Genomic DNA, 18,293 nt, shown 5'->3' with positions numbered 1-18,293 from the left:
AGTTGATGATACAATTGTCCCCAAATCATTAATTGTCATGAGTGTTCTGAATTAGATATCTATACTGTCATCCCTTGGTATTCTCGTGGATTAGTTCTAGGACAAACCCTGCCCACCACACACCAATATGGATCTCAAAAATATACAATGTTCAAGTGCCTTACATAAAAAGGCATTATTTGCATAAAACCAACACACATTTTCCCATTTGCTTTTTTCAGCATCAATTTCACTTTATTTCTTCATAGATGAATCTTCCCATATGTTTTAAATCATCTCTAGTTTACTTAAAATACCTTATACAATGTGTTGTGTAAATAGTTATGTTGTACTCTCTAGGGAATAGTGACAAGGAAAGAAGTCTGTATGTGTTCAGTACAGATGGAACCATCGTTGGCCTAACTACAAAAAATATTTTCTGTCTGCAGTTGGTAGAATCCACAGATACAGAATATACAAAAGCAGAGGGTCAACAGTATATACTAAATCATTGTGCTCAATTATTAAAAAAGAAAGGAGGAAGATGAAAGAAAATGAGAATCAGGAGAATATTAAGTTGAGAGGTTAAGATTCTATAAGATTCTTTTTATTCTCAGTTTCATTCTTATTCTTCATCACTTAAAAAGTCTGAAATTGATAAAAAAAAAACCCAAAATTATTTTGAGAACAGCCATACTTTCTATTCTGATCATATACCAGCCCTGTAGTATATAGGTTTTTAATCTGTAGTTGCTAAAATTAAAAGTTATTGCTGGTAAAAAGTCCAAGAAAAAAGACACTAGGTGATACCATGTTCAACTCTTACCACATGTCATATCTCATAAATCTTTTCTTACAAGTCATTAGTATCCTAGGCAAATTCAGTGTACCATAGTCAATCTACTGTTTAACATTTATCAAAAAAAATCAAGAGAATATATGGTCAATATTTTTAAATTCTTGGGTGCATATGCCCAGTTTCTCTCAACTAAGAGCTCTGCAGGACAAAAGCTGTACAGTATTTTCTTTATTTTACTTTCTTATTGATATCTGTATCTTCTCTCAAACCCCAATAACCATAGTAATTGTTTATTAATTAAATGAGAAATTTAATTTCAGTAACTGTTTCCTTTTTTTGAGTTCATTCCCCTGAGTTATTTGATGAAATTAATTGATTGACTTTGTATGGATGATTTATATTGCACCTAATTACCCATACTTTGATTTGAGAGGAGTTAGGGAACAATTGTTCTCATATGCTGCAGAAATATTTCATTTTAGGACCATCTGTTGAATTTCTAATTTCACTTCACCAGCATTTTTACACAATTACACATGGCAATTTGGTGATTGGTGCATTCTTCTGTAAATCCAAAATATCTCACTATAATTTTTCCTGTTTCATTTGCAGTATAGGCCCACGAGGTTTTTTTGTTTCTAATCTTTAAACATTACCACCTTAAGCTTTCAAACTATTCCATAGCATGAGAAAAGAATGCCATTGATTCTTTTAAAAATCTTTTATTTTCTCTGGAATTGGGAATGAAACCTGAGGAAAATACTAAATGAGACTCATTATTGCCCATGTCTCTGGTTACCTTCTTCCATACTATTTAGAATAGTCTGATTAGTGTTCCATGATTTTACTCTATTTTTTTAAAAGTATACTTGATGGGATAAAACTGGCAAAGATATAAATATTTGCTTTCTAAATCCCTGATGTTGCATTTAGTCTGTAGATATGACTTGAGCTAGAATGAAAGAAAGTGAAAATGAAAGCATTAGTAATCGTCTAGCTAACACTTCCATTTCCTCCAGTAACATTTTTATTTGAACAAGCAATTTAGTATTTCATTTTTCTTTTAGCCGAATAATGCCATCTTCTTAGAAACACAGCCTCATTACATTCATTTGTTGACTCAAAAGTGCTCTGATTTTTCTTATGAGCTCTGTAAGGACAGAAGTACCAATCTATAAGAAAAAAATTCTCTAACTTGGCTCTCCCAAAGTGCTCCTGTATTGACTTGTATGACTGTCAGTCACACTTGAATGGAGCTCACAATGCTAATGAGATCAAAATCATAGGCTTATCCCCACAGGGTCCGTTAACATCTCTCAGAGAAGCAGGGATCTCTTCACTATAGATCAGCCTTCTATTCCCGACCATCTCAAAAGTATCCATGCCAGAAGTACAGAGCATAGGAATGCAAGTGGCCCATCAATAGCATGATCTGCAAGTTTCTTTTTTTTTTTTTTTTTGTCCCACCTCTAGAATTGAACTGATTTAGAGATAGATACACATGGAAAACTTAAGAATTATTTGAAACATTAGGATGATTAGCATAAGCTAATGGGTGAGAAAGTGGCATGAGGACATTTGCTCAAGTTAGAACTAATTCTCTCCATTTACATTACAATCTTAAAAATTGAGACCATGCGCGAAACACAGTTTAAAACCTTTTTATGGGAAATTTCAAACATACAAAAACAAAGAATAGTATGATGAATCTCCTTGAACCTACCACCCAATCAAAGATTATTCAAATATACCCACCTCCAGATTAATTGGAAGCAAACATCAAATCATTTCACCCACATTAGTTCACTTCTAAAGATAGGGATGCTCCTAAAAAATAAAATGACATTATCATTATCACATTCAGTGTTTGTTAAACTACTTTAATATCGTCAAATATTCACTTGGTGTTCAAATTTATCACAATTACCTCACAAACTTTTTGAACAGGTTAGTTTGTTCAAATTTGGATTCAAATAAGTTCCACACAGTGAAATTTTTGATATGTGTTAAGTCTGTTAATCTATGGCTTCCCTGCCCCTCTCTCTCAATTGAATTATTAAAACAAATGATATTCTTTGTCCTATAGGATTGTTCATAGTCTGGATTTTCTTTTTTTTTTTTTAATAGAGGCATGTTTTATTTATTTATTTATTTGTTTGTTTGTTTGTTTTGTTTATACATGCACTGGGTACAGTCAGAAGCGCGGGAGGGTGAGAGAATTCACCAGAGCCAGAGCGGGGAGCAGAGCAGGCAGAAGGACCGAAGTACACTGCTGAGGGGAGCAGCGGGCGGCAGGAGAGGTCTGCGCGCCATGTGGGACCCTCCTCCAGTGGCCGGGGAGCAACCAGGGATCGAACCCGCGCTGCAGAGGCGCGGGCAGCTTCGCAACCCAGCGCTCAACCGCTGCGCCACCGGGGAGGCCCCATAGTCTGGATTTTCTAATTGTAACTCCTTTGATATCACTTAATATGTTTATCTCCTGTATTTTCTGAAATTATTATTTAGATATATAGGCTTGATCAAATTCTAGTTTAACTTTTTGATAGAATATTTCATTTGTGATGTCTATAAAAAGGCAAGTTATTTCTATCTGTCTCTGTTTTTGTGATGTTAGCCATCACTGATTATTTCCTTGCTTTATTATTTCATTAAGGATTACAATATGATAACATCATTTCTGCAACATTATTAACTGGAATACTGTGCAAAGAGCAATTTCTTTCGTCAACTATTAGGTTACCCTGAAGGAAATTTTGTTTATGAAAAGTGAGTTAGGGCCTCCCCAGTGACCTAGGGGTTAAGTCTCAGCGCTATCACCCCTACGGCCTGAGTTCTATCACCCAGCCAGGGAAGCTAACACACATAGGGCACAGCAGACGCCTCCTATCTGACCCCCTGCTCCCCTTAGCAGTGTAATTCAGTAAATCCACCTGTTCTGCTACCCACTTTGTCTCTGGTGAATCCTCTCATTCCCCATAGCTCTGCCCTACACCCCAGTTCTTCTGCAAAATAAATATTTTTTAAAAAGTGAGATAGTTTCTTGATTCGTTCTTTATTTACAAGTGTTCAAAATAATGACTCAGGCTCTTTGCATTTTCCAAGAGCACCAACAGTTTTTGCTTTAAAGTATAAATCTGGGCTAATAGATTGAATTATATCTACTATGCTGTACTCTTTTAGTTATCACAATTCATGCTTTCATTATCTCCTCTTCAACTAAGTTGGCTTCTGCATCCCTTTTAACATGACCCAGAAGTCTAATATGGTATGCCAAGATTTCCAATCATTTTGTAATTTCTTTCTCCTGTCAGCCCTTGGAATCCCAGAAAACATGACTTATAATGGCTGCATCTTAAGCATATATTTTTATTTAATCAGCTCACTCTTTGGGAGGGAGAACATTTAGACAGTTTTTAACTACTGACCATTATAAATTAAGGCATTCACTATTTTATAGAAATAGCACCTATAGTAACTGGTGTACTTATGTTTTTTTTTTTTTTCATTATTTATTGTTTAAAGAAAAACTAGTCAGTGAGTTCATTTATGGCCTGGTTCATAAACCCAGGTGCATCATTCAAGTATTATAGACATCTGCCTATAGGGTGGAGCCTGCAAACAACTAATTAAAAAGTGGCGGCAAACAGAATATAAACGTCTGGTGGTGGGGAGATATGTGTGTTTATTCCCTAACATTCATCAGCCCCTGAAGATATTTTTTTCTTCTTGGAACTGTGATTCCTCTCACAGTCCCTGGAAATTTCTTCCCCAGACAAAAGGATATGTTAACAGGAGTATGAAAAATGGAAGATCTTTTGTGGATCAATTATACTGAAGGTAGCTTACTGAGAACTATGCAAAAGGTTGCAAAAGGAAAGTTGTTCTCTCCCAACCACCCAAAAAAGTGCCCTCTTTGACTAATTAGAAACATTTGGACTGTCTGAATTGTTAAAGTGAGTTAAGCCATCTTACAAATAAATGCAATTGGTATACATTTGAAGTACTGAAACTTTTCTTTAATTTTTGTTTGTGATGTTTCTAATTCTAATTGATATGTCCTAAAAGCTACCTCTTTCCCAATCATAGTTCTAAAGTAATTTTTCTAAGACTCCTGGGCATAAACAGCAACTCAATTCTTTAGGAAGAAAATAAAGTTATAATGGTAGTCTCCAGAGGGAAACCAGTAGTGATTGTCATTACATATTTCCTGTATTTACTCAGTTCATGTGGTCAGGTCCTATGGGAGAAAGGTGATATCAAGTCAAAATTCATTAAATGAAATTAGTTGCAGTTTATAAGTCTATAAAAAATAATTCTTATCCTGCAGAGCAGTTAGCATTTCGGGTTGACAGAACATTCACCCTTCATGTTATAGGGGACCTCAAGCATTAAATGCATTAACAGGACTCTGAGTAGGCTTGAAACAGCATAGAGTTTTCATGTTCTTCTATCATCATACTTACGGTCTATCATGCCCAAATACAAAAGTGGTATACATGCATTCCTGTTGGCAATTACATTTTCTTTTTGTTCATTTCTTTTTATTGTAGGGAGAGAGTTTTATGGAGGAAAATGACTGCCAGATAAAATACTGAATGCCAGGCCTCCCTGGTGATGCAAAGGATTAAGCACAGCACTGTGAAGCTATCCACAGCTTCTGCAGCACTAGTTCATCCCTGATCCCCACCTTGGCCAGCCAGAGAGCTAACCCACATGTGCAGCATGTGGGTTCCTGTCATGGCACTGTTCCCCTCAGCAGTGTATTTTAGTCAGTCTGCCTATTCTGTTTCCCACTCCGTCTCTGGTGAATCCTTCCACCCTAGCACCTCTGGCCCTTAACCCCAGTTCTTGTATGCATAAATAAATAAATCTTTAAAAAACAAAACACTGAATGCCCAGTTGAACTTGAATTTTAGATTCACAAGGAAAAACATTTAGCATAGGTATGTCCCAAATATTGCATGGAACATATTTATTCTTAAAATGATTTTTTTAATCTAAAATTAAAATTGGGGGGCCTCCCCGGCGGCACGGTGGGTTGAGCGCCATGCTGTGAAGCTGCCCGCAGCCTCTGAAGTGAGGGTTCGATTCCCGGCCAGCCAGGGAGAAACCCACATGGCACGGCAGACCTCTCCTGCCTCGCCTGCTGCTCCCCTTGGCAGTCTTTGGTCCGTCTGCCTGTTCTGCTCCCCACTCTGTCTCTGGTGAATTCTCTCACCCTCCCACGCCTCTGACCTGTACCCCAGTTCTTGTATAAATAAATAAATCTTTAAAAAAATTAAAATTGGGGCCTCCCTGGTGGCTCAAGGGTTAAAGACACAGTACTATCAAGCTATCACAGCTGGCCAGGGAGCTAACCCACATGGTGGAGTATGTGGGTTCCTGTCATGCCCACTGTGCCGTTTAGCAGTGTATTTCAGCAGGTCTGCCTGTTCTGTTCCCCACCTTGTCGCTGGTGAATTCTCTCACCCCCCCACCTCCCGCACCTCTGGCCTACACCCCAATTCTTCCACACATAAATAAATCTTTGAAAAAAATTAAATTAAAATTGAATTGTGCATCCTTCACTAAATCTGGCAATACTATGGATGAATAAAGCCTAATGGTGACTGATCTTAGGAAATTAAAAAGAATTACAAGTTGTATAATGTAGAACAACATTTCTTGTATTTTAATGTGCATACAAATTATCTCAGCTACTTCTTAGAAAGCAGATCCTGATTCTGCAGATATAGGGCTTTAGATCATGCATTTCTAACAAGCTTCTTCTTGTAATGTCATTGCTGCTATTTCACGAACAACTAATTGCGGGGCCTCCCTGGTGGCACAAGGGGTTAAGTCTCAGCACTGTGAAACTATCAGCAGCCACTGCAGCACGAGTTTGATCCCTGGCCAGGGAGCTAACCCACATGGCACAGCAGACCTCTCCTGTCTCACCCTGCTGCTCTCTTCAGCAGTGTATTTTAGTGGATCTGCCTGTTCTGCTCCCCACTCTGTGGTGAATCTTCTCACCCTCCCACACCTCTGGCCTACACCCCTGCTCTCGTATGCATTAATAAATAAATCTTTAAAAAAAAAAAAAACCAACTATTTGCACAAGGCAACTTTCGTTGTTGTGGCTTGGAGGACTGAGAATCTGAACTTTCAGAGCTTGAAAAAATCACTGATGTTTGAGTCTTGGAAAGGAAGTTAAGCTCAGTTCCCACTATCTAGAAACTGATAGAAATTGTCGAATACTCACTTTTCCATCCTTCTTGCAGCAAGGATTCAAGTGCCTGACCGCTCCTCAGCCAATAGAATCATCTGCATGACCTTGAATCAGGAATTAGTAAGACAAAGAAGCAAGGATAGAAGTCAGTTCTCTCTCCTGCAACAAAGTAGTTATGGCCAAATTGAGTTTCCAGGGCACTGGTTGTGGCAAAGGAAGGGGACAGTCTAGTAAGTTAAACAGTGTCAGTAATAATAGTGTTCTCTAGAGGCTGCCAGGAACAGGTGTAGCATAATTTTGATATAGTTTTGAACTTGATCTCAACTCTCATAATATTCTGCTAGTAGCCTACTAAATCAGTCAGAATTTATTTTTGTTGTTTGAAACGAAGAACCCCAGTGTAGTCAATGGGTCTGCCAGAAGCTAACTGACTTGCATAACCCATGAGCTGAAAGTATATGTACAGGATGCCACTAAAGTCATCACTCAGGACAATCTTGATTCACAGTGTGAAGGTTATACTGAGAAAGGTGCAACCTTTACTGGGTGGAAGAATATCTATTTCCTGACACAGCTCTCTAGGCTTTCTCTGGTGATGAGATTTCTAGCAATTATTAGGCTTGGCCCAATAGGACTAGAGTTATATGCTAACTATATGCCATATGACCTTAACTAGTTGTGTAACCTTGGCCTCTGTGAGTTCCACTTCCTTGAATATTGAAGGGGGGCTAAGACAACATGTTTTATGGTTATTACATTTGTTCACCTATTATAGCTATGTTTACAACTTTATTGGAGTACAATTTGCCTATCATATGATTCATCCATTCAAGTCAATAATTTAATGATTTTCTTAGCAAATTTATTAAGTTGGGCAGCCATTATTATAATCCAGTTTTAAAACAATTTAATCACCTGAATAACATCTTTCAGACCATTCACAGTTAATCCCTAATCTCACCGCTGACCCAGGCAACCACCAATTTTTCTATATCTATAGATTTACCTTTTCTGGATATTTTATGTAATTAGAATCATGCATCATAATTATTTATTATATTAGGTTTTTTTTGCTGTACAATGAGTTTCCAAAACACCTATGTCTAATTGGTCTTTACAATGCTTAGCACTAAGTGCTTTGTGCTTTGTATATAGTAGGTAATCGAGATAATAAAATAAAAACTACTGATACATATTGAAATTATTGTGGGGGTTAAATGAGTTTATCAGATTCTTGCTATTCAGTTTTTGGTCCTTGGACCACATTGGTCTGTGAATCAATATTAACCAGGAGTTTGTTAGAAATGCAGTCTTGAGTCTCAGCTCAAACAGAACCTGCATTTTCACAAGACCATTCAGTGACTCATATCCTCATTGAAGTTTGAAAAACACAGTTCTCACTGTAAGTTCCAAGAGGGCAGATATATTGCAGGTACTCAAAACTATTTGTTGTTTGAATAGATGAATATGATGCATATGTATGTATTCGCTTAACTGTTTAAGCCCTGTCTATTTAGGATTGCCAAATAACAGAAGCATGGATTTTTGGCTTAACTGAAATCTGTTAGAAAAACAGTTTGGACTGACATTTGATAATGCCAGCTTACATATTGAAGCAACTATATTTATATTTCTTATATTTGAATGACAATTCTATGAGGAAACCCAGTTTTAGATTAAAAAATAATAGTATATTTACTGAAAGGGATTTTATAGTAAGTTTATTAGTATATAGTTAATTGTAGATCTCCTTCCTTCTGAAGACTGACAAAGAAAATTTACTATAATTCCATTTTGTATGAGATAAATCCTCAATCACAGCTAGGAAGCCAACGTCAAACGTTAAAACACAAGATTAGTAGATGTTATATAGTTAGCATCAACTTCTAACAAGGAGAACCCATTTAATTTCCTATGTAGAGTCTGGCTCAAAATGCTTTAATTTATTCATTTAATCATTCTTCAAATCATCAAACATTTATCAAATTTGTCACTATTTGACAAGTGCTGTGCCAGGGCTTTCTGATGGATTGCCAGGTACGATATTCTTGAGGAGTTCCATATCAATACAATGATGATAGCTTTTTAACTATATAGGTTAACACAAGACTTCTTATGCTTTACGAATGTTATACTTAAATGCTATAAAAATTAAACCACATTAGTTATATACTTAACAACAGGTGTATTTTGCTGGTAAATCTAGGCTATATGGTTAACATCAAATAGAAATCGTTTTTATTTAGGGTTACTCTAAGGAATAGTAAGTAGCAGAGTTGTCTTAGTTATTTTCCATATGTTCCTCCAGATCTATTTTTCATCCTATTTGTCTTGCTCTCTATTGGAGGCCGACCTCTACAGACAGTACCAGGGAAACCCTCTAGCTTCTAATTGCAATTGGCCATTGGGAGGTACCAATGTTTATTTCCCAGTCTTTTGCTGGGTCACATTTTCACCTGGGCTGCATTTCTCTATTTTTAGTTACAACTTTTGCCAGGTATCCCCTTCCAAACTACAGCTATTATTGTGTTCTGCTAAAAGTTTCCTTCCTCTTTTTCTGCAGGATGGGGATTCTCATTGTTACCAGTCCTTAAGTATTTTCCCATTGCAGTTGGTTCCCTTAACTTTTCCCACACCTTTGTAAATTGTCCCTTTATGAAGCTCTTTTACTTCTTTGACTGTGCCATTTTCAGTGTTAGAAAAAGAGGCATCAGTCAACGATTACCTAAAGACTGTCTGCTGGATTGGCTCTGTTAAGACATGTAGTACCGCTTGTGAGACATTTAGTCCAGTGAAGGAGATAGGAAAGACCCATGTGAAGTAATTAGAAAAGACTGACTATACATTGGTATCTAACAGGAGACATTTGGGTTTTTACCACAGCATCCATTCACTTTTCTGATAACCATAATCTGATTTCCCTCCTGTTACCCCCATTCAATGTCCTTTAGGTAGAGTGGACTCCACTCTCAACAAAATGAGTAATTATGTGAATCAGGCCTGCCCTACTGGATTCCTCTGGCCACACGTCCTAATCAGAAGCAATGAAATATGAGGAGACTATGGCTGGCACTTGTGGGAAAGAAGCATGTACTCTTCCACTGAGAGTGCTAACACTAAGGATTATGTGAACTGGAGCTGCCAGGAGCCACCATATGGACCCTGAGATTGAAGCCAATACAGAAGCGAGGGCCAAAAAGTGGAATAAAATTCTTAATGACATTGCTTAAGTCCTATGCCTTGAGAATAAGTGAGCCAATAGCCAATAAATTCTTCTTTTTTCATAAGTTAGTTTCACTTTAAGTCAGTGCTTTTTGCTTTTTCACCTGCAACTAAAATAGCTCTAACAATTTATGAATTGGTACCAGGAGTGGGGATTTATAAGACAATGCTCTCAAAATGTTGACTCACTTGATGTTATACTAGGTTGAGAATTCAATAGCAAAATAGGTTAAGCTGGCACCTGTTCTAGGATCCAGAATATGTATCTACCAAGTAAGAAATGTAAAACAGCCCGTTATTAATGGTCAGATGTTAGAATACATCAACTATTACATGTTGGTTTTTATTAAGGTCCTATAAGAAAGCCTCAAGTTTAAGATTAACTTGACTTATCTAAAAAAGAGAGGGGAAACTACTGCTTTGTTATGAGTGGCTATTTTTGTTTATAGGTTACAATCAAATATAATAGAAACTTGATGAGTTATTAAGTGTCAAAAAGGCCCAGGAGAATGTTAATACCAATGAAGCAAGAAGTGGGTAAGACTGGCACTTGGGTGAAATCTAAACACACTCAGGCCTCTCGCAAACATTAAAAAGGTAAAAATTGTCCCATTCTGCTCTCTCCAGCACACTGAACCTCCCCACCCCACCTCTACCCTTCACAGAACCAGTGGCTATTGTTTCAATTTGTTCTCAGGCAGAAACTAAAATGGAGGCTATTAAGCTATAAGAATACCCCAGGTCTTACTAAAAGACAAAAATATCCATATTGGAATGTAGATACAAAGACTGAAGCTTAAGATAACCTCTGGCTGTGGAGTTTCTCCCTCCCATGCCCCCCACCCCCACCAAAGAACTGACCAGATATAAAAAGACTGGAAGCTTAATAGGAAATTTAAAAAAAATGCATTGTGGGAAAACTTTAAGTCTAAAGAACAAAGACATAACTAGCGTTCGCGCTAACTGTTGTAACAGGTAATGAGTAAGTTTTAGTGACTTAACACAATGGATTTTTATTTTTCATGTTTGCAAAGTCCAATATCAGTATCCTTGGTAGGTGATATCCTACAAGGGCAGTCAATTACCCAGACTCGTTCCATTTCATGGCTTTCTTATGGCATCCTCTGAGTCTAGAAACCTTTCAGGATAGACAGGAAGAAAAAGAAACCAAAGAAGGCATACCTAGTTCCTAACAATGCTGGTAAGACGTGATCACTCCCACGCATATTTCAGTGGAGATAATTAGTTACATGACTTTACCAAGATTAATGGGGAGACTGGTTACGCAGCTATTTCCTAGCAACACCTCTACATAACAGAAGACAATCACAGTTATTTGAAAATAAAAGCTAGTTGTCTATGTCATAACAAGTGATTTTTCAATATCCACTGTATCAGGAAGCAGAATACTGAAGATGGATGGTCCCTAGAAGATTATCTTCCCCATTATCCATTACAGATACAGCACAGAGAAACAGCGGATGAGACATTCTCTAATAGTAGAGCATCTGGCAACCAGATGAGCTGATCAAAGAAATTTCTCCTCTCTCATGGTAGGAAACCATTGCTATTTCTGTCCAGCAAGATATAATATATGCTATGAATTGTAGACCACTGAGTGTTTGCTATTAGTCATTTTTCCAAATATGAGTTTTCATTGCACTCTTTTTCTTATTCTGTCATTATGTAAGTAATAAGTATTTTGTAACTAATTTTTATCATATAGTCTTTATCTACAGAACCATGAAGAATGTTATCACTGTATTGGAAAACATGTTTATGGCCCTTTTATGCTGAATTTGGAGTTATCTGCAATAACTAGATGAAAGTTTGAATTTTCTCTTTGGGAAGGAAGTAAGTACATTTTTGGAAGTAAAAAAATACTGCTGCATTGAATAGGCAGAAATTTTGAAAGCATACGTACAGGAAGGATTTGGGGGACAGCAAGAAAAGAATAGGGATGTGTGGTATGTCTGCTGTTTCTACTTCCCAGGACATATGCACCTTTCCTTTGATACTCCTATTGTCCTAAAAGGAATCATGTTTTTATACCACTTAAGTGTTATTGATAGATTCAGCTCCTGGGATGGACTTATGAATCAATACAGGCTAATCTGAGCATCTCATTCTCTTGGCAATAGTGATTGGCTTAGGAATGGACACTTCACTTTTGCTGGCAATGAAGACAGTGTGAAACTAGATCTTCTGGTTGCTCATTTATGGAGTTTAAGAAAAGAATAAAGCGCTTCCTAGCAGAGGAAAATGCTAACATTGCAGGGAGAATCTGAATTTTGATGACGTAATTTGAATTCTTCAGCCAAGTCATGTATAAAAAAATGATGTAGACTTTTTCAGTTACATGAGCCAATAAATTCCCTTCTCTGTGTAAGCCAATTTGAGTTGGATTTTATGTTACTTACAACGATGGAGCCTTACTGAAGCAATACAAAAGTGTGAGTGTAGATTTATAAACAAATGTACATAGGAATAAATGAACATGAATGGATATGAGAAACAAACTTAACTAAAATTGAAGAGGTAGACTGAGAAGTGTTCCATAGGCTAAGAGGGAACTAGGTTGGGGCAAGAGCTTGAAAATATAACCACGAAACCACTGAGGCACAAAGAAATGTGATAAAAGTGAAGTTTTGGATGATTATTCTGGCAGGTTACATTGGAGCTGAGAGAGAAGAGAGTCAGAAGATTGTTGAACTAATCCTAGTTGGTAGTGTTCAAGAGCTTAAATAGGACCATGAAGTAAAAAGAGAAAGACATTTGACAAGAGGTATTTTAAAGGACCAACCGAAAGCCCTGACAAGTGTTGGATAAAAGGAAGAGAAGAAAAGAGTCAACAATGACATCTAAGTATGTTTCCAAGTTTGGATGGCAGAGAAAGCAGTGGTATCAGCCAGAAAGAAGGAAGAGTTTTGAAAGATAATTCAATTGTTGAAGAACTGACAGGACATCCCACTACAAATGTTGATGAGGTAGGAGAAGATGTGAGTAAGGAACTTGGACAAAGGTGACATTCAAGATAAAGATCTGCACAGAAGAAATATGAAGCAGTAGCTGTAGATGAATATCAGAAGGTGAGAGAAAAGCTGAAACTAACAATGTCAGAGACCAGGAAGAAAAAGTGGCATCCATGAAAGAAATGGATCTATTGCCTGATGGAGCCACCAGAAGAGAGCCAGGATAATTTCATGGATAAAATGCTTAGAGAAAAGGTAAAGCAAATGCTAAGGCAATGATTTAGAAGGCTCTGAACTGACTGATTTAGCTCCAGCCTCATTTCCAGCTGTTCTTTCTACTGATTATATAGCGTTCACATCTACCTGCTTGCTTTCTAATGATTCAAATTCACCAAGTGCTCTCTGGCCTCAGAGCCTTTGCACTTCTCTCTGCCTGGAAAATTCTTCTTCCCTAGGCATTTGCTTGGCTTTCTTTCTTATTCCCCTAGGACCACTGTTTAAATATAATTTCCTCAAAGAGGATTTTCTAGATCGACTCACTTAAAATATAAAATAACACACTTCTCCCACCTGCATCCTGTTTGTCCTACTCTGCTTTGTCTTCATGGCACTTATCACTACATGACACGATTATATTATGAATCTATTTGTAAATGTTGTCTCTCTCCCCCACTGGAGGAGATTTCATGGGGTAGGGACTAGTTTTACTCACTGATGCATCCCTCCCAAGTACAATAGAATCTAGCACATCGAAAGTCCCCTAATAAAATCATGTTTGATAACTAACAGGTAAAAACGTGCATGAGACAGGAAAAAAAAAATCACAAGAGGGCTGAGTTAAAGTCTCTTAAATTCCTAGAACATTCCTATCATTTCGGCCAAAAACTTTGCTTAAGGCTCCCACTCCTGCATCATCTCCCCCATGGGAAAGGGAATTTAAGGGAAATTTGCTACGGCTAAAGCAAAGACTTGAGCAACCTTCCTGGATGATTTTGGTAAAAACGCTATTTTCTCCCGAGTTACACACATTTATTAGAGAGACCTCCAATCCCAGATTTGACAAGACCCTTTCTCCAATTTAGCTCCCCCGCGGGCTCTGAAAGAAAAAATGAAGTGTTAGTGAAGACAAAGGTTCCAAGTATTTCTCTTCCCGGGGATCAGGAATCAGGTGAATTGTAGACAAGTTGGAGAAGCAGGAGTCCACACGTCGGTCGGAAAAGGGCCCCAGGGACACGCTCTGTTGATCCCTCGTCCCCACCCCGCTTTCTACAGCAACTAACACCCCGACACTTCGGGGCACGGAGGCGTTTTCACCAAGTTTCCCTCCCCAGCGGCTGCTGGCCGCCCGCTCCTCCCCGCCCGCTCCTCCCAAGACGCAGGATCAGCCGCCGATTTCCGCTCCACCTGACTGAAGGGAGCCGGGAATCCAGTTACTCTCCCCCAGGGAGCACGACCCCCCCACCCCCGCCCCAAGTAGCCGCCCGGAGCGTAGAGGCGGTCGAGGGGCCTCAGCCGCCGCCCCGCCCCCGCCGTCCGAGCCTCTGGGCCGCAGCAGCCCCAGGCGGCGAGCAAAGTCGCGGAGGGGCGCGCGGCCCCGCCGCCGGGACTATTTGTCCTTCCGCGCTCCGCGCCGCGCGGCCCGGCCCCGACGTCGGCCGAGCTGAGTGGCAGGAGATTAGCCAAGGGCTTCCCCCGCCGGGCGCCCCCGGCCAATGGGCGCCGCGCGGGCGGGGCTCGCGGGCCGCGCACACGCACATTCCAGAACCCGCGCCTCACACCGACGGCCTCTGCCCCGCGCGCGCGCCCCGCCGCCGGCCCGCGCGTCTCTCCGGGGTCTGCTGCAGGCCCAAGCCCGAGCCCTGCGTTCGGGGCCCGTGGGTGCTGCTGTCTAAAGTGAAAGTGAAATGAGGAAAGAACGCCCGGGGGTCTGTGGGAGAGGGTGATTAGCGTCTGTGTCAAGGTTTAAGCTAAAGTTCTCCCAGCGCCCAGACTTGCCTCACCGACTGTGGAGAGAAGCTACAGAGACCCTGAGGAGGAAGCAAGAGGACTGTCCTGTTTCTTTAGAGATTGGGTGGAGACTCTGTCAATATCCTTGAGTGTTCTCTAGTGACAGGATCTTAAACTGGTGCATTTCACACTTGGTTTTCAGCTGTGATCAGAGCACTTGATATATTCTTTCTCCATCTGGAAAAAAAAAAAATCTGCACACATTGTTGGACTCAGGAGGCCACAACTGACACACACGCTTGCTTGAAGGAGAAAGTACTCTATTGTGCCTTGTTTTCTCATTTGAATTACATCCTCCAGAGACTATGGCTGACCCTTAGGCCCATGGAGGTTCTGAATGTGATTGACATGCGTGATTAGCGGGCTAGTGAAAGAGAACCAGGGAAATTGCTATCAAAACAATTACGTACAGGGACATCAGAACAATGGCTTGAGAGCTCCAGGGACTTAGAGACAATCCGAGCTCTGCCCAGATGCCCTCTGGGACTGTGGCCAAGTCAGATCATCTCTCTGTGCCTTCATTTCTTTCTGGTAAGTTAAGTGAAACTATTTTTACAACTCCTAACCCCAGAGGCTATTACAAAAACAAACTTCCATAACCAAGGTGAAAATATTGAAGGTTTCGTTTTGGTGCATGTGGTGGGGAGGCGATGGTGATTGAAAGCATTTTGAATAGAAGATTCTGTAACAGGGAACCATTGGACTTTCGGCCCACAATCTGATCATTTCAATTCAATTTCAGACACTTGCGTTGAGGCTAACTGTAGATGCAGAGTTCAGTGCTGGGTGCTGCATGGTCTTCGTAAATTACATCTGGTAAAGCTACACTAACTTCTGTATACAGATCTTCTCTCTTGCCTGTATCACTTCCCATACCTAAGTCTTCACCTGTACCACTTCCCATACCTAAGTCTTCACCATTTTCATTCTGTATTTCTCTTCAAGGGCCACAAAACATAGCTAAATGTAGGTATCGAATGGTGCTGTGTTGGGCACAGCTCCCTTAAGTCTAAATGGCTTGGGTTTCAAACATGGTGGGATATGTCTATGGAACTGATAGGATCAGGCCCTGGAAGAGTGCTGACTGGAGTGACTGAGGAGTTTCCTGGAACAGAACATGGCCTCAGGGAAGAAGGAGGCAAACACAATAAGCTGGAGCTAAGGGACAAACATTTAAGTCTCCAAAAGTGAGAGGTCTTTTGTGTTGCTGGCTCTGTGTCTGAGTCCAGTAGGAGCAGGAAAGGACTGGTTGAAGGGAAAGAAGATGGAAGGAGGCTCTAAGTTAAAGCCCAAGTGTATGTTTCAGAATTTTCAGATCCCACACTTTACACTCAGAACAGATGCTCTCACTAGAGATCCAGATATCAACAAAGTGTAAGCAACAGAACATTTGGTGAGAGGTGCCTTTTGAAACATAGAGAATTTATTATCTCATATAACCAGAAGATTGGTGGAAGGTGGTTCCTGTGTTGGTAAAGTGAATAATTCAAGGATGTCATTGAGGACCCAATGGATTTCTTCTTTATGGCTGCCATCCCCAGATGATAGTAATCTCTCTTGCCATCTCCCTTCTTTTTTTTTTTTTCAAGATTTATTTATTTATGCATATAAGAGCTGGGGTATCGGCCAGCCTTCTAAGTGGCATCATAGCTTCAGTATTTCTTGGTATCAAATACAGTCAAGAGCATCCAGCAAAGAAGAGGGATATTGTCCCCTCACTGCCCCATAATAAAGGAAGTGTAACCCTTTCTAGAGGTCTCTAGCAGAACTGAGAGCCATTAGGCAGAATTATGTTTCTCTCTCTCTCACATACGCACAAACACACACAGATACACACAGACACACACACACACACACACACGTCCTGAACTAATTATTTGTAAGACACATAATCTACCCTTCATGCTGGGGAAAGAAATCACATTCCTTGAGTATGTGGGAGGGTATAATCCAAAAATCAACTTTTGCAAGAAAAAATATAAAGAAAAATTATGTGGCTTAGGTGTCAATGTGTTCCTTTATCTTTCCTTTTCTCTACCTCAAAATGTTTCTGTATTTACTGTCCTTCATTGCTCCTACATTGTTATATTTTCTTCCACCTTCTTTCTTTACTATTTCAATGGAGATGTAATGCAGTTTGACTTCGGACCTGGCCTTCTATCTGTTCACCTGTCGAAGACGTTGTTCTTTTCCTAACATCTCACTTTGTCCCTAAATTACACATAGTTACCTGTATGCTGTTCTACCCAAAACTGTTAGTAAAAAGCAGAGGAGATTTGAAGCCCCGTTTGTCCCAGGAAAATCCAGATTGAAAGATTTGAAGAAATCCTCCAGTTCCCATTGGATGGGGCTGTGGTAAGAGTGGGGAGGTAAGGACCAAGGGCAAGATCTATTCTTTCCTAATAGGATTCTACACCCAGGTCTGGCTCAGCAACGTGGGGCTGACATGTGCATCTTTAGCTGCATGACTTTGGCCTGCTTCCATTTCAACCTCACCCTTGCCCATGAGTCCCTACCTTTTAGAGATAGGGTTGAACTATTTTTGAGTCACAATCTGGAAGAACTCTGCTAATGGCTTGATTTGAACCTGGAAGTTTGTTCCATTTCTTTCCTATATTCATATTTATACTTTTTTCTCATTTTGCAAGTATTGAATATTGACTGTCTTCCAACTACTGTGGAATGTGCTAGGGAGACATTGGTAAATAAACCAGAGTTCTTTGCCTTCAGAGAGTTTACATTCTTTGTCTCTCCAGAAGGGAGAGAAGGGAACTTTACATTCTTTGTCTCTCCAGAAGGGAACTTTGTCTCTCCAGAAGGCTTAGCATGAAGTTCAAGGTTATCTCACAGGGACCAGAATGGAAATCAAACTGAACAACAAGACCAAGTCATTAACTTATGGAGCATAACCCATGTTTTAATCCTGCACAAACAACTATCATTATTAGTCTAAATTATTTTGATCTTTACAGAGCTCATAATATATCACATCTTTTCACACAGGCCATTGTTTCAGACAATTAGAGTTTCCAACAAGATAAACACCATGTAGGGCAATGCACTTGTGCTACAGTATGTTTTATTAATAACATGCCTTGTTAGATGA

At 39.5% G+C, this 18,293-nt stretch overlaps 2 long non-coding RNA genes across 3 annotated transcripts; one reads left to right on the top strand and one right to left on the bottom strand.

Annotated features, from left to right (window-relative positions):
- Positions 1 to 591: 591 nt before the first annotated feature.
- On the bottom strand, positions 592 to 11,478 carry LOC119237933 (uncharacterized). Its single transcript, XR_005123475.1, has 4 exons — positions 11,391 to 11,478; positions 7,020 to 7,090; positions 2,534 to 2,605; positions 592 to 627 (listed from the first exon to the last, which is right to left on the bottom strand). It is a non-coding gene; the product is annotated as an uncharacterized LOC119237933 (long non-coding RNA).
- A 119-nt stretch (positions 11,479 to 11,597) lies between these two features.
- On the top strand, positions 11,598 to 13,792 carry LOC129145417 (uncharacterized). Of its 2 annotated transcripts, none has more exons than XR_008550950.1 (3): positions 11,598 to 11,761; positions 11,935 to 12,062; positions 12,877 to 13,792. It is a non-coding gene; the product is annotated as an uncharacterized LOC129145417 (long non-coding RNA). The 2 variants fall into 2 exon arrangements; XR_008550949.1 differs by having other exon boundaries at positions 12,350 to 13,792.
- The last annotated feature ends 4,501 nt before the right edge of the window (positions 13,793 to 18,293 follow it).

This window comes from Talpa occidentalis, unplaced genomic scaffold (genome assembly GCF_014898055.3).
Source record: "Talpa occidentalis isolate TD23 unplaced genomic scaffold, MPIMG_talOcc4v2.1 talOcc4.11, whole genome shotgun sequence".
NCBI classification, from domain to species: Eukaryota; Metazoa; Chordata; class Mammalia; order Eulipotyphla; family Talpidae; genus Talpa; species Talpa occidentalis.
The sequence above is the reverse complement of the archived record's forward strand: the minus strand, read 5'-3'. Positions and strand labels throughout refer to the sequence as shown.